Consider the following 15,330-nt stretch of genomic DNA (forward strand, 5'->3'; position numbering starts at 1 on the left):
ATTGTTGTTGAGCCAGCGAAGTCGATTTCTCAGAGCGTTCTCATTCGCATAACAACCTCCCCACGAGGCATCAATGTGTCCACGAACAATCATGAATTGTTCTCGTTGAGAGTTTTACCCTCTCGACAGGTAACGAACGTCTCCATTGCAGAGTGCTGCCAAAAACCAGGGCAGGAAATTCAAACTTGGCCAGGAATATTGACCCCAAACGACATACCCTTTGAAAGATTGTCGGATATTTTAATATCTTCAATTGGATTCCAGCAGACAGGAGAGCCTGCTTACCGTACCCTCCGAACAAGGTCTTCCATTGATGCATCGCCATGCCTGCTTGCAAAATATGAGGATGACAGTTTTATAAAATGAGGCCAGATTTTTAAATGAAATCCAGATTAGATGTCTCAAAGGTTGGTAAACCACTTCTGATCTATCCTGGTAGCTTATAACCTCTAAGGTAGTGGAAGCAAAATGTCTGACATATTGGATGCAGTTTATTCAAGATGCTGTTGTGCTCATGTGGGTACAGAACAAAAGCATATGTTCCAATGTTCAGTCCAATTCAATCACCTTTTAAGAGCAGCAGGGCAAACTTTGGGGAAAATGCATTTGCACAGCTAGTCCACCAAGTGACCACTGTGCATTGAGCTGGAGGCCATTCTGTAGGTCCTAAAATTAACATTGCCCGAATACTCCACATGGCTCAGGTTAAACACAAACCCAGGCTATCTTTGATGTTCCAAAGGAAGCAGATGGTGCCAAGAACTTTTCAACAAATGAACATTTGAATATGTGCCCCACAAAAAGCCGATTTTAAAAAGCCAAAACAATGTCGCACCCATGACCTGTGTTGGTGCCTTAATAAAGTTATATTATTCTCCCCACGAGGTGAATAAGTGAAACATTTTTACAAACATGACTATAACAAAAGCTGATGAATGAATGCAAAGGTTGATGGCTAATGAAGCCCTAATTACAAGCCACATTTCAAAGTTCGCCTCCAAAGCCAGACGTCGACTGGGCATCCTCCGTCGTGAAAGGTCCTTCCTTGGCACACCTGAGCTCCTATCTACCTACAAGGCTTTCATCCGCAGTTTGATAGAGTACTGCTCACCCCTTTGGGCTAGCACCCATGCTTCACATCTTGCTCAACTTGATGCCATGGAAACCAAGGCTTTCAAGATCGTTGGAATCTCTCACAATGAAGCTGATTCGATGGACATATTACATCAAAATCGCCGACAAGTCGGTGGTCTGTCTTCTTTCACATAATTTCTGGTCTTGCACCCACTGCCCTCTCGATGGTTTGCCCCCCCCTCCCACTCACCCCTCCCAGGTAGCAGCAGGATGTATGTGGTTTGTTTACCAGCAACCCCCTTCAAGTGAAACATTTATTCCTCGTTTTTTCCCCCACCTGTGGAACTACCTTCCACACTATTCATTCAATCTCATTCTTCTCTCCAGGTCTTCAAGACAGCTGTTCACCACCATCTCAAGTCAAAAACATGAACACCCGTTAAGCCATCCCCACTCCTCCCAAAACTTGGCTTATGTATCCATCTCATCCACCCCTTGCATTCTCCCCTACCCTTCATCGTTACCTGCATCTCTTATTTGTCTGTCTACATCTACTTTCTCCCTCCTATTGGTGTTTCCCCTTTCTCCTGCTGTTCCCTTGCTATGTTGTGTTCTGAGTTGTTCTGTATCCTCGCTCTTCCACGAGCCTGGACAATGTGTAGAAATAAAATACAAGAACAACACCATAGGCTACAAAAAGAGTTATAGAATGGATTGCAAATGTAGCTTTTACCGAAAAGTAAGATGCCTGAGATATTCTACACAATATCTCATGCATTCGACAAAATCTGACATTCTGTTCTGCTCGCAAAGCTCTCTTCCTGGGGCATACAAGGCCGCATTCATACCTGGCTTTTTCCACTTGTGCAGTCAAGCATCCGCATCCATCAATGAACCCTCTCTCCTCTCTCTTCTCTCCTCAAGGAGGTTTAAATACACAAAAGGCCAGACCTGGTTGTGTAATAGTTATAGCGTCTGCTCTCAGTCTGAGAGGTCGACAGTTAAAACCATGGCCAAGTCGTACCAAAGACTTCGAAAATGGTGCGTGCTTCTTCCTTGCTTGACATTCAGCATTTAGAAGGATAAGAGCATGGACAATCTCCATAGGTTGGCATCCATGGAAAAGAGGAAATTCCTCCTTAAAAAATGTCCCACCGAGTGTGGTGAGAAAGGCAGCACCATTGTTGTTGCATCACTGGTATCCAAAGTGCCTCGGGAAGTGATGGCACTTCCCCAAGCTGCGCTGTTTTTTTCTCGTGTAATAGTCCTGTGTTGTGTCTTGTGTATGTGTCTGTATGTCCAGGTGTGTGAAGACAAAGGGACACAAACACCAAATGGGTGATGCCCAGAACTTGTGCAGCCCAGATCCACGCTAAAAAGAAAACAAGGACTGCACCTTATCCAAAAAAGTAGAACACCACCTCATGAGACAGAGCCTTGCACAAGGGCAAGACCCCTCACAGGTGCCACCTGAAAATAAAAATGAAGCTCCAAATGAGAAAGGTAATCTGAACAAGGGTGAGAATTGCTTTGCAATACATGTCCCCTACCGGTCTTAATGAATGTTCGGGAGATAAAAAAAAAAAAATTGTTTGTGTTTAATGCACACGAGAGCCGATACCAGAACAAAATACAAGAAGAAGAAACCCTATAACTAACCATGTTTGGGTGTATTCAGCAAAATAAAAGGAAAAGCAATTTTCATTTACTGATAACATTTGTAGACAAGAAACCAATAACAACAACGAGGATAACAAACCAGAGATAAAAATTAGTTTGCTTTCACACACGCTCGAGCCGATACCGGAACCAAAATGAACAAGAAGAACCTCTCTAACCTACTGTGTTTTGTTAGTTTCTAGATTTTGCCTATTTCATATTAAAAAACCAAGAAAAAGAGCAATCAGAGATTGCAGACCCTCGCCAGGACTTGTTTTGTGTGGCGTTTGTGTCGTTTTGGGTGGTGTTTGTGTGCTGGTGTGTTACGTAATTGATAATAGACATAATTAGAATTGCCACGTTATAACTGCTGGCAGTGATGACTGGGTACCAAGAGTCAAGACGTCCCGCTTTGATCGGACACTTGACCCTGACCCATGATGTTATTTATTGTTGAATCGAATTTAGAATGGGATTAAAATAAATTCAATTCAAATCAAATGGAAGACCAAATAGGAACAGTCCTGCATTGGAGTCATCAGAAGGAACCCGAACAAGCAAAGAGCAAAGATGAAGTCATCAGGAGGAACCTGGGTAGGATTCACATTTCAACTGCTGCTCCTCCACCCTCAAACCCATCCAGGCACAGCCAAGTGAGCCTTTTTCAGAAGAAAAGAAAAAAAACAAAAAACCCAGATCAAAATATTAAATAATCTGGCTGCCAGACCATGCGTCTGATCAGGTTGAAATTTAAAACATATTCCCCATCACTGCGAGATCATAATTGTGAAATTTCACGTCGATCAATAAAGCGGTTCAAGAAAAATAATTTGTGAAAGATTTTTTTTTTCAATCCAATATGGCTGCCAGACCATTTAACCTATCAATTATTTGTGAATACCCTGGTATTCCCAAGACTTAGAAAACATTTGTGTGAAGTTTCCCCTTGATCTGTCCAGCCGTTCTGGAGAAGATCTTTATAGGTTTTAGAGTAAATACGATGTGATCTATGACGTCATATGTGTGAATGTTTTGTTCATGGATAAGTGGTTATGCATGTAAAGTTTCACCTCGACCTGCTCAGCCATTTCAGAGAAGATTTTTGAAGGTCTTTTTTTTGTTCACATCGTTATTTCTTGTCAATCGGATGAAATTCAAGAATTTAGAAACTTGACAAATTTGTTGATATTTGGCCTATGTTGACCTCTTGACCTCAAGAACAATAGGCTTCTTGCTTACGGCAAACTGTTCCATGTGGTGAAGTTTCGTGAAGATTGGTATTAAATTGTGACCTGAAGGCGATAAACATAAAAACAAACAGACGAACCAAAAAAAACGCACGCAACCAACCAATATACTTGAAAATTCGTCCATTTTTGCAAGTGACAAAGAGACAAACGGACCCAAATGCAATACCCTCTCCTCTGGCTAGGGTAATAACCCGATGTACGATGTAATAATGATGATGAAGCAAAAACGTGCTTTCGGCTTATGTGCATGTATAATACGTCATGGTTATATTGTTGTGAATCTGGAAGCCATGAACACACAACAGCCAGGTCCTATAGATCAGTTATATCGGTAAGCAAGTGTTTCGAGTTAGGGTGCTGTCCCGTGTCTAATGGGGATTTAAATGTTCATGCGCTGCAGAGTTATTTTGATAGTCAGGGTTTTCTTTTACATTTCTACATCACTTACAACTATGACAACACCTCCGCTCCATCCTGATGCCATAATGCTCGCGGTGGGCGGAGTTCAAGAAGGACTTGGCATCTCTCTGAACCAATCAGAGAGATGCGAGCGAGTTTGCCGTCGGTCGGCCAATGAGAGCCCACGCAGGACAATGTTACTCTCTTCCTGTTTGAGGGGCGGACCGCCGTGGCACCCGCCACGACCCTCCCCCCAGTCCAATCAGCGGACTTGGCGCCCCTTTTGGCCAATCACAGGGGTGACGAGCGCATTTGCGCACTAAAACCGTCCAGCGAGGGAGAGCGGGTCGGAGGAGGCGGCTCCTCCCCTCTGGAGAAGGAGTGAATAATTGTTCGGTGCAATCCGACTGGTAGAGAGTTGGTTTTGGTCTGCCGGATCGCCTGGCCTTGCCTGCTGGCGCTCGTTGCCTCATCCGTGCTCGCGCTGGTTGGCGTCCGCCCTTCACCCTCCGTCCTGGGTACTTGGAGTGGCATCGTGGTTGCGGGTTCGAGTCCCGCCGGTCCAGGACGTCGAAGACCACACGAGGTGGACAGGTCCAAGATAGCTCTGGTTTCCAGCTCATCTTCCCTCAAGCTGGAAACCTCGAAAAAAGACCTCGAGGTCTATCTTATTTTGGGGGTATTTGTGTGTGCGTGTCTGTGTGCGGGCCTGTCTTGTCTAAGTAGAATTGTTAAGTGCTTTTGCTTGTACATTGACTGCATTTCTTATAGTCGGATAAACTCTGCTCTTTGTGTGTTCCCTCCCCCCCCCTTAAATAAATAAATCCCCTGTTAAATGTTTCAGCTCGTTTCTGTGTTTCTTTCATTGGTTTAGCACGGTGCGTGTTGGGAAATTGGGAAGCGGCAAGTTGTGCATTTGGACCGACGGACCTCGGTAACCATCCGCTCGGGTTACGCATGGTTCGAGCATGCTAACGGCTCGTTCTGCTCGAGCTCCGCCGCGGGTGAATTTCCCCGGTAGTTTGGACGACGTGGGATTTTAGGTAAATTGAAATTGGCAATCGACCCTATCCCACGCGGTCGACCTATTGGCGATCTTTGGTCCGATAAGGGACCCGTCGGCTCTGGAGTTATCCAGGGTGATGACCTATAAATTCTGGGTGTTCGGTGGAGCCGACTCTACTGCTCCATCGAGCGGTCTTGCTCACCGCCGACACCACAACAATATACCTGGGTTAATTCCAATTGCACTGGGCCATGGACTAACACCCAGGCCTAAGGCCCGAGGCCTGCTGATCTGTGCTGCTACATGCGATGGCGGTGCATGATCTTATTTGGCTGGAGTCACGCCAGCTGTCCACTCAATCAGTGTAAAGCAGTGGGGGTGGAGTCAGGGCAGCTGAACACCGGCCCATGTTTAATATGTGATATTTTCAAAGTCCAAAAAGGGCATAACTGTGAAACATTGATGAAACACCCTGAAAGTCAAACTTGTTTTGTAACTTATCATATTAAAGCCATGTACCAAGTTTCAGTTGAATATGTTAAAGGGTATGGGGAAAAAACATCTGAAAAAACACAAGTGGGACAGACGGACAGAGATGTTGAGAGCAAACCTACAGTCAGTCCCCTCCATTGAAACTGGTAGGGGACTAATAAGGAGACTTGTAACATTGATGAGAAGGAGACCACCTCCATTGCAAAGTGTATGCTGCACATGAAGTGTCGGGGGGGGGGGTGGGAGGGGGTCGGAGGGGTAAGTGATTCATGGACCAGTTGGGAAAGTCAAAATTGCCCATCAGAACAGAGACATGGCCACAAAATAAATTTGACAGAGTAGCATCCACAATTTATAAACACCTGCCCAAAAGAAATATAGAACAAACAAGAGCAAGAATTGCTTTGCATAAATGAAGCAAAAACATGTGAATGACTGGGGTGAAAGTTCATAGCTGGATCGGGATTCAAACTCCGGCTAAGAAGAGGCAAGTGTGCACAACTGCTGGCCATCCACTGACACCCTTTGTGAAATAAATGAAGTTTTTTGTGCATCATTTCGGTTTGAGCCAGACTTTTCACACCAGTAAACACGTCCCTTTATTTGAGCGGTGGATCATGGCATGTTCTGTGCGGAAAATAATAAAAATAACTCGACGTACATACATGACGCAAAACATGCGTACGGCTTATGTGCATATACAACACATCATGGTTATATATCTCGGTTCTATACCTATATGAATTGACAAAATGCCCTGAAACTTGAACTTGCTCTGTAACTTGTCATAATATAGCCATCTACCAAATTTCAGTTGAATATTTTGAAGGGTATGGGGAAAAAGTCGGAAAAACCACAGGTGGAATGGACAGGACAGATGGACAGATGGAGAACAAACCTCTAATCCCCTCCGGTGAAACCGGTAAAGGACAAATAACAAGTCAAGCGAAGAAAAAGGTAACATGAGAGATGGAGAGGGTGGGGCAGTGGGTGCATGCTTAAGGGGAAGTGGGGTGGAGGAAGATGGCCTATTAAAGGGGGCATGGGGAGGGGCTCAGCAGCTGATGGAGACAATGGGAATTTGGTGCTCACTTAGAGGTGGTATAGAGGATGATAGAGGCCTGATTAAGAGGGCATGGAGAAGAGCTGAGCAGCTGATGGGGTCAAAGGGTGTTGGGTGCTTACCGGGTGGTTAGTGGAGGATGATAAGGGCTGTTAGAGGGAGTACGGGGAGGGACTGAGCGGCTTATGGAGACGATGGGGTTTGGGTGCTTACTGAGAGGTGGGGTGGAGGAGGCACGGGGAGGGGCTGAGCAGCTGATGGAGAGGATGGGAATTGGGTGCTTACTGGGAGATGGGATAGAGGATGATCGGGGCCTGTTGGAAAGGGAATGAGGAGAGGCTGAGCGGCCAGACGAGGTTTTGAAGCATGACTTGGTGACTAGAGTCTGTCAGTGGTGGCAGGACATGGCTGAGGAAGAAAAAGCAGATCCCCCACCTGGGAAACGAACAGACACACCATTATGACCTAATGACACACATACACAGATAGAAGATATAGCATTACGAACGAAAGAAAATGATGAACGCAATAAGAAGAGCAGGGAGATGAGGGAAAACCATAGAATAGAGGACAGGAGAACGATGATGATGATGATGATGATGATGATGAAAAACAAAACAACCTGGAAGAAAAATAGAAGACATGAGAATTGTATAATTTGGGGAAAGGCCAAAACTATACAGAATACAAAACAAACAAGCAAACGACATTGTAAACAAAGAGAACCAACCAAGCAATCAGGAAAATGCTACCAACATCACCCCCCTGAAATAAATAAATCCTGTGTGTTTTGTAGTGGCTCCATTCATTCAAGAAAAAAGTAAAAAGGAAACATGTCAATAAAAAAGACCACTTCCCATGAATAAAACCAAACACCACCACGGAAGCAAAGACATGAAACGTAGAGAGACAATTGAGAAAAGAGAGAGGACAAATACAACAATTTCAAATAGGCTTTAGAAATTGGATGTTAATTTCTCTCTCAGCCTCACAGGAACTTTGGGGTAGAGTGCAGATGAGTAGCAAGCGGCACTGGTGTGTATCACTTGGTCTTCAAACCTTTCTGAGGACACGAGGGGTTTGGCTAGCTGAGTGGGGTTTCTCAATCTTCAGGGAGTTAGGGAGAAGAGGGGGAGGCCGCTTCTCCGATTGGGGTTTACCTGACTTCCGCGAACCCTGGAGAAAAGGAGGGGGTGGACCACAACCCTAATTGAGCCGTGGCGGAAAGGCGGCGGAGTCATGTAATGGGTAATGAGGGATTCTTTCCTCACTCCCCTTCCAATGAGCCAAAGAAGCAGGCCATATTGGGATGTAAGAACTTTTGATTGAAAATTATATCGAGAGTGGTTGCAAATTGAGAGATGACTGAAGGGATAAGAGTGGCACGAGTGGATTTGGGTGATTATTGAAAAAAAAAAAGAGTGGTGGAGACATTACAAGCAGAGCGTTAGACACACCTGAGACAAGTGGATGACAAAGAGTGGCTTGTTTGAGGAAGGATTGAAATGCCTGGTTAGAACCATTCAGAGGTTCATGGGGCTGGTGAAGAGATTTTGATGTTTTGTTTAAATTGTTGGAAACAAGTGAAATCCTTCAATACAGCACGTGTGGTGAAGCAAATGAGTACACTAATGTTAAAATATTCAATTTATGCTTTTTCAGTTGAAAAACAATTTAAAAAGCGTACTTAACATTTGAAATGTAAAAATCTTGTTATCAGCGAATGCAGTGAGCTTCATACTTAACGCCTGCACATGAGAGAATAGGAAACAACAACAACAACACAATACCCCTGACGATTTGGAATCCGTGTCGTTGGCTGTGACCCTTTTGCTTCCGGTTGTTTTGAAACGCTGTGCGGTGTAGAAACACGATTGGGTTTTATTTCTATCTTGTGAATATTACTTAACGCGTGCACATGAGAGAATAGGAAACAACAATAACAACACAATACCATGGCAATTTGGAATCCGTGTCGTAGCCAATGACCCTTTTGCTTCCATTTTTTTTGCTTCTGTTTTTTTTTTTTTTGTTTCCGGTTTTTGTCATGGGGAATGATGCATGCCAGGAGATAAAGGCATCGTCGGAGACATGAAAGACCCAAATAATATCAGACATGGTGTATATTTCCTCCACTGATTTTAATAAAGATATCTCCCGCATCATCAAAAAATAATTTTTAATCGTGATTTGCATTATTTCATCACTGATCCCGAATCCAGGCCAAAGTCACCGGAAATTGCGTATACAGTTGTGAACAAGTTATAGGTAAAGTCAGAAGCGAATGCAAGAAGAATTCTACGTTTAATCTAGTATTTATTTTTTCAGATGAGATCCTGTTCTTGGCAGTGTAGTTGTTGTTGTGAAGGTTATGTTGAGGTAATATTAATTTTTTAGACGAGATCCTGTTCGAGGCGGTGTAGTTGTCGTTGTGAAGGTAATGTTGAGGTAATATTAATTTTTTCAGATGGGATCCTGTTCTAGGCGGTGTAGTTGGCGTTGTGAAGGTAATGTTGAGGTAATAGGTAAAGTCAGAAGCGAATGTAAGAATAATTCTACGTTCGCTTCTAGGCTTTGCCTATTCCATATTATTGTGATAACCACCTTTATATATACTAGTACGTGCCCGTAAAAAAAATAAAAAATAAAATTAAAATAATAATAATAAATAAATAAATAAATAAATAAATAAATAAACCACACAGGCCGTTTCTTCGCTCTCACGTGCCCGTACGTGTGTGACCCGGAAGTTCGATATTATTCGCAGTTACGATTATTCGCAATTTATTTTTAATACCCAATTATTCAATTAGCGCCAACGTATTTTACCTTTTCGCAATGTCATGGCAAGGAAAAACAAAAAGAGAAGAGAAGAGAGAGAAAAAAATTTACTTCCTGGTTCGGAGCATACCAGCACTCTGATGTTCCCGAAATTTATACACCGTCTAATATGAAAATGATCATAACTTGGGCCATTGTGTTTATCTATAAATGCGCATAAGAAATCGAGAAATTATTAGAATACACGAAGTCATCACTCTCCGGAAGCCCGTACGTTGTAACCCGTAATGGGGAACGTGGCTGAGCTTCCCTTCCCCATCGGCCACGCCCACGCAACAATGTGTCTTCCCATTGGTTTGGAAATAAATGGCCATAACTTGGGAAGCACTTGTCTGATTAATATCAAACCTTGAAAAGGCACATCCTCAGGTCCCCAGCAATATACCTTGCAAGTTTCAATTAGATCGGACCAGTGGTTGTCGAGAAACAGCGGTCTCACACACACACACACACACACACACACACACACACACACACACACACACACACACACACACACCTGGAATTATAGATAGATAACAGAAGCAATGAAATCGTTCGATACAGCGTGGCAGGAGGCCGCAAAACAATGATGTAAAACCAGGACGGCCGTTCAGTGAGATCACATTCCCACGGAAATCAAATTTTCACAAATATCGATGAAGACTCGTGGATGAAGAAAATGTCGAAATCCGTCACTCAAGCTTTTTAACGTTGATCAAAAAAAGCAAATCGTACAAATTAAAATAAGGAGAAAAATATTATTATTAATGACGCAGTGAAGTGATTCGGGTTATGAAACAGATAGATACCTGTGTGTTGCAAGTGGATTCGAGGAGAAGAATTCCTTCCGTTCTCCACGTTTCAACCAATCAAAACGACGCATCGCCTTTCCTCCTTGGTCATTACCATCCGTCAAGAGGTTATCGCCGCCTCTCCACTACGTTGACCAATCAAAGCTCGCTCTGATCCAGAGCTTGGCAGAATGCAGCACGAGGTACATCGCCGAACGTGATTGGTCCAATGGTATCACGTGCCGCCGAGGATTGGCGATGCGGCATGAGGTACATCACGAACATGATTGGTCCAGTCCTGTTTGCTGCAATCCTCGTGCATAACACCGCCCACACAACGCACGTGGTGTCCTTTGACCAATCAGAAGCAGTGCAGTTACAATATCGTTTCCTTCAGCTCGATTGGTCTCGTCCTGCTCGTGATGTTTTCGGGTTTTTTTTCGTTGTTGAATCTGTGAGATTACTTTTTCGATCTTTTTGAATCTGTGAGGAGATTATTTTTTTCGATCTTGTTGAATCTGAGGAGATTATTTTTTCGATCTTGTTGAATCTGAGGAGATTATTTTTCGATCTTGTTGAATCTGTGAGGAGATTATTTTTTCGTTCTTGTTGTAAGTAAATTTCAACGACTAATGCATGACGAAACACTTGTTTATGGCTAATATTAAAGAGAATGATGTCATAAGAAGAACTTAGCTTTCAGCGTTCGGCGCGAAATGCCATGTGGGCGGAAATGACGTCTTTCGTTCGTTCGTACATGAGAGGGGAGCGTTTCTTGGTTTTTTTTTTCCGTCAAGCAATAAATTCAATGGTTTTCACATATATAACACATTAGTTTCACAAGCTGTTAGTTACGATTTGTTAGTCTTGGTTACGCACTGCCATCTAACCATTTCCGTCTTGGTTACGCACTGCCATCTACCGGACGGCCGTCATTGGCTGTCTTGAGGCACGTGGGGGGGGGGACACCGGGGACATTTCAAACTCGGTGCAATTGTATACAGCGCATGCGCTGTAATAAACGATTAGGGCAGTATGGAGGAGGCCAGAGGACGACGGACGTAGTGACAAATTGATTGGGGTTTGATTAAAAAGTGTACCAGTTAAATTTGATGACCAAGTGGGATCCGAGGGATTGGTGCGTTTTTGTTTTCACATAAAAGTCAAAGGTGTTGGATGGTGTTGTGGACTGGGTGTGTGGCACTGTGGAACGAATGACTAAAGTGTTTGTGTGAATGGCATGATTGTGCAAATGGGGAGAGTGAGTGCGAACAATGCACACTGTCGGTAGGAGTCTCCTAACCAAGTTAGTGTAGGTTAGAGGGACTTAGAGGATTTGACATGGATTCTGGCTGCTGTTACATTGTGCAGGTGGACTGTGAGGGGTAGCTGCAGGCCAAGGTATGGGGATACTGGCTGGTAGTGTGACATGGTATGGGAAGTTGGTGAGTCGGGAGAGAGGGCACCAGGGCTTTGGCGGTTCCTGGCAGGTGAAGGCTGTCAGAGGTGCCAGGAGAGCACAGTAGGGTATAGTGCCAGGAGAGCACGGTAGGGTTAATTGCCAGGAGAGCACGGTAGGTTTAGTGCCAGGAGAGCACAGTATAGGTGCGAAGAGAGCACAGTATGGGTGCTAGGCGAGCACAGTATGGGGGAAAGAGAGCCACCCCTTAGTTAGGAGCGCCAGAAGCACGCTCAGGTGAGCCCCGAGGTCGCTGGGTGTCCACCCCCGATTGGAAGCAGGCAAAGAGGCCTAGTAGTAGTCACACTCCCCAGGCAGCGAGTTATGCCTGGCACCACCAAATGGAAAAAGACAAATAAGGGCCTTGCCCAAGTTTAATAGAATGGAACAGTGTGCCAGGTCGGGAAAAATTGGTCATTAGGATCATTCTAGCCATAGCAGGGTTTGTTTCATTATTTAGAGCTAAAAGTAAATGGTTAGGTTTGATGGACTGTCCTCCGCACCATTCATGCGTGACACCTGGTATGAGTAATGGTGATGGGAAAATTTGTTAACAAGGGCCAGGCAAGGTCACCCTCTCCAAGTGCCAGAGAGGCCACCAGTATGTCATGAGCACACCCCCACGAAGATAACGTTTGAGTAAGAAACAGACCATCCTGTCTGTAAAGAAAAAAAAGAAAGGAAGAAAAAAGAAAAAGAACGTATTAGGAAGACCGTACCAAAACAAGTCAGGCAAGGAAGGTTAAAGGAACACTCCATCTCACCTGGTCTGAGGTCATCACACCCACTTGCATCCTCAAGAACACCTCCAAACTACATTTGCTTACCATCGTTGTCACCGTGCCATCATTGCTGTGCCAGCTGCTGTCCAATGCAGGGCTTGTGCCCTGCTGCTGCTCGTGAGTAGGCCATTGCGGCCGAGAAGTCATTTTGTGGGCCATATGGGCCGAGGCATTTTTGTGGGCCATTGAGGCCAAAGTGCTGTTGTGGGCCGTTGCGGCCGAAGATTCATGCCATTTTGTGGGCTCAGTGGGTCGAAGAACTCTGTGAGATTAGGCCACTGGGCCGACTGAACTCACCTGGTGAGAGGCCAATAAGGCCACGAAGTGAGGAAACCCTCAGGAGTGAATGGACGATACTGCCGGGAGGGGGCATGAATGAGCGAACATGTTAAAGAACTTTGAACCTTTGAATCTCCTGCTCCAATGCAAATATTGGTGTTAAAAGTAAAATTGAATCTATAATGAGAATGTTAAGTGGTGTGAATAGAGTGTGAATTTGTTTGTTATCCCGCTCCCTCCCTGATATTGTTGCCGCATTGAGTTTATTCGTGCCGTGCTGAGGAACAATTCGCTCGATTTGTATATAAAACCTAAACGGGCTACGGACTAGCAGACTACGCTTGGTCTCTGACAATTGCCAGTCTGTAGCGGGGGTCTATTTCCCCAACTGGTACGGCCCAGGTGTACGTTGGTATCGTGATCCGAGGCACGTGACCCGAGGCCTGTGCCGAGCCAGCCGGCATTATAACCACAGAGACTGCGGTGCTGATAAGTGACGCCGAATCTTCAACATTTGGCTGTAAAGAGCGGGGTGCGAATCCAGCCACCGCTGAATCCATAATAATATATATATATATATATATATATATATATATATATATCTTCTTCTTCCTCTTTCGGCTTGCTCCCGTTAGGGGTCGCCACAGCAGACCAACCGTCTCCATTTCGCTCTATCCTCCACATCTTCCATTGACACTCCAACCACCCGCATGTCCGCCCTCACCGCATCCATGAACCTCTTCTTTGGCCTTCCTCTTCTCCTCCTGCCTGGCGGCTCCATCTTCAACATCCTTCTCCCGATATACTCCGTTTCCCTCCTGTGCTCATGTCCAAACCATCTCAATCTCGCCTCTCTCACTTTGTCTCCAAACCGTCCAACCTGCGCTGTCCCTCTAATATACTCATTTCTTATCCTATCCATCCTCGTCACTCCCAACGAGAATCGCAGCATCTTTAACTCTGCCACCTCCAGCTCCGCTTCCTGTCTTTTTGTTAGCGCCACCGCCTCCAAACCATACAACATAGCTGGTCTCACTACCGTCTTGTATACTTTCCCCTTCACTCTTGCAGCTACCCTTCTGTCACAAATCACTCCTGCAACTCTTCTCCACCCACTCCATCCTGCCTGCACTCTCTTTTTCACTTCTCTCCCACACTCTCCATTACTTTGGACAGTTGATCCTAAGTATTTAAACCAATCCACCTTCCCCACCTCAACTCCTTGCAACTGCACCATACCACCACCCTCCCTCTCATTTACGCACATGTACTCCGTCTTACTCCGACTGACTAACATTCACCTTCTCTCCAGTGCGTACCTCCACCTCTCAAGGCTCGATTCAGCCTGCTCCCTACTCTCCCTACAGATCATGATGTCATCCGCGAACATCATAGTCCATGGAGACTCCAGTCTGATCTCGTCCGTCAACCTGTCCATCACCATTGCAAACAGGAAAGGGCTCAGAGTCGATCCTTGGTGCAATCCCACTTTAACCTTAAACCGGTCCGTCATTCCTACCGCACACCTCACCGCTGTCACACTGTCCTCATACATATCCTGCACGATCCTCACATACTTCTAAACCACTCCCGACTTCCTCATACAATGCCACAACTCCTCTCTTGGCACCCTATCATAAGCTTTCTCCAAATCCACAAACACACAATGGAACTCCTTCTGGCCTTCCCTATACTTCTCCATCAACATTCTCAAAGCAAACATTGCATCAGTGGTGCTCTTTCCTGGCATAAACCCATATTGCTGCTCACAGATCGTCACCTCTCCTCTCAACCGAGCTTCCACTACTCTTTCCCACAACTTCATGGTGTGGCTTAACAACTTTATCCCTCTGTAATTTCCACAGCTCTGCACATCACCCTTATTCTTGAAAATCGGAACCAGCACACTTAATCTCCACTCCTCCGGCATCCTCTCACTTTCCAAGACTTTATTAAACAATCTGGTTAACAACCCCACTGCCATCTCTCCTAAGCACTTCCATGCCTCCACTAGTATACCATCTGGGCCAACCGCCTTTCCACTTTTCATCTTCTTCATAGCAGTCCTCACTTCATCCTTACTGATCCACCCACTTCCAGATTCACTATCTCCACCTCTTCCAACCTTCTCTCTCTCATTTTCTTCATTCATCAGCTCCTCAAAGTACTCCATCCACCTTCTCAACACACTCTCCTCGCTCGTCAGCACATTCCCATTTGCGTCCTTTATCACCCTAACCTGCAGCACATTCT

The 15,330-nt window shown here is 45.0% G+C and overlaps 1 long non-coding RNA gene across 4 annotated transcripts in view; it reads right to left on the reverse strand.

The window, feature by feature from the left end:
- Positions 1-15,330, reverse strand: part of LOC147019679 (uncharacterized) — a 77,545-nt gene that overhangs the window by 54,130 nt on the left and 8,085 nt on the right. The window contains exon 1 of one of the 4 annotated variants that reach the window (XR_015061485.1): positions 10,576-11,694. The exons of the other annotated variants lie outside the window; for them this stretch is intronic. This is a non-coding gene — a long non-coding RNA (uncharacterized LOC147019679). Of the gene's footprint in view, positions 1-10,575; positions 11,695-15,330 lie in introns of those variants that run through there. 4 annotated transcript variants of the gene reach the window in all.

The sequence above is a fragment of the Eptatretus burgeri genome, chromosome 9 (assembly GCF_056783735.1).
Source record: "Eptatretus burgeri isolate ZD-2024b chromosome 9, Ebu_testis_v1, whole genome shotgun sequence".
Lineage (NCBI taxonomy): Eukaryota > Metazoa > Chordata > Myxini > Myxiniformes > Myxinidae > Eptatretus > Eptatretus burgeri.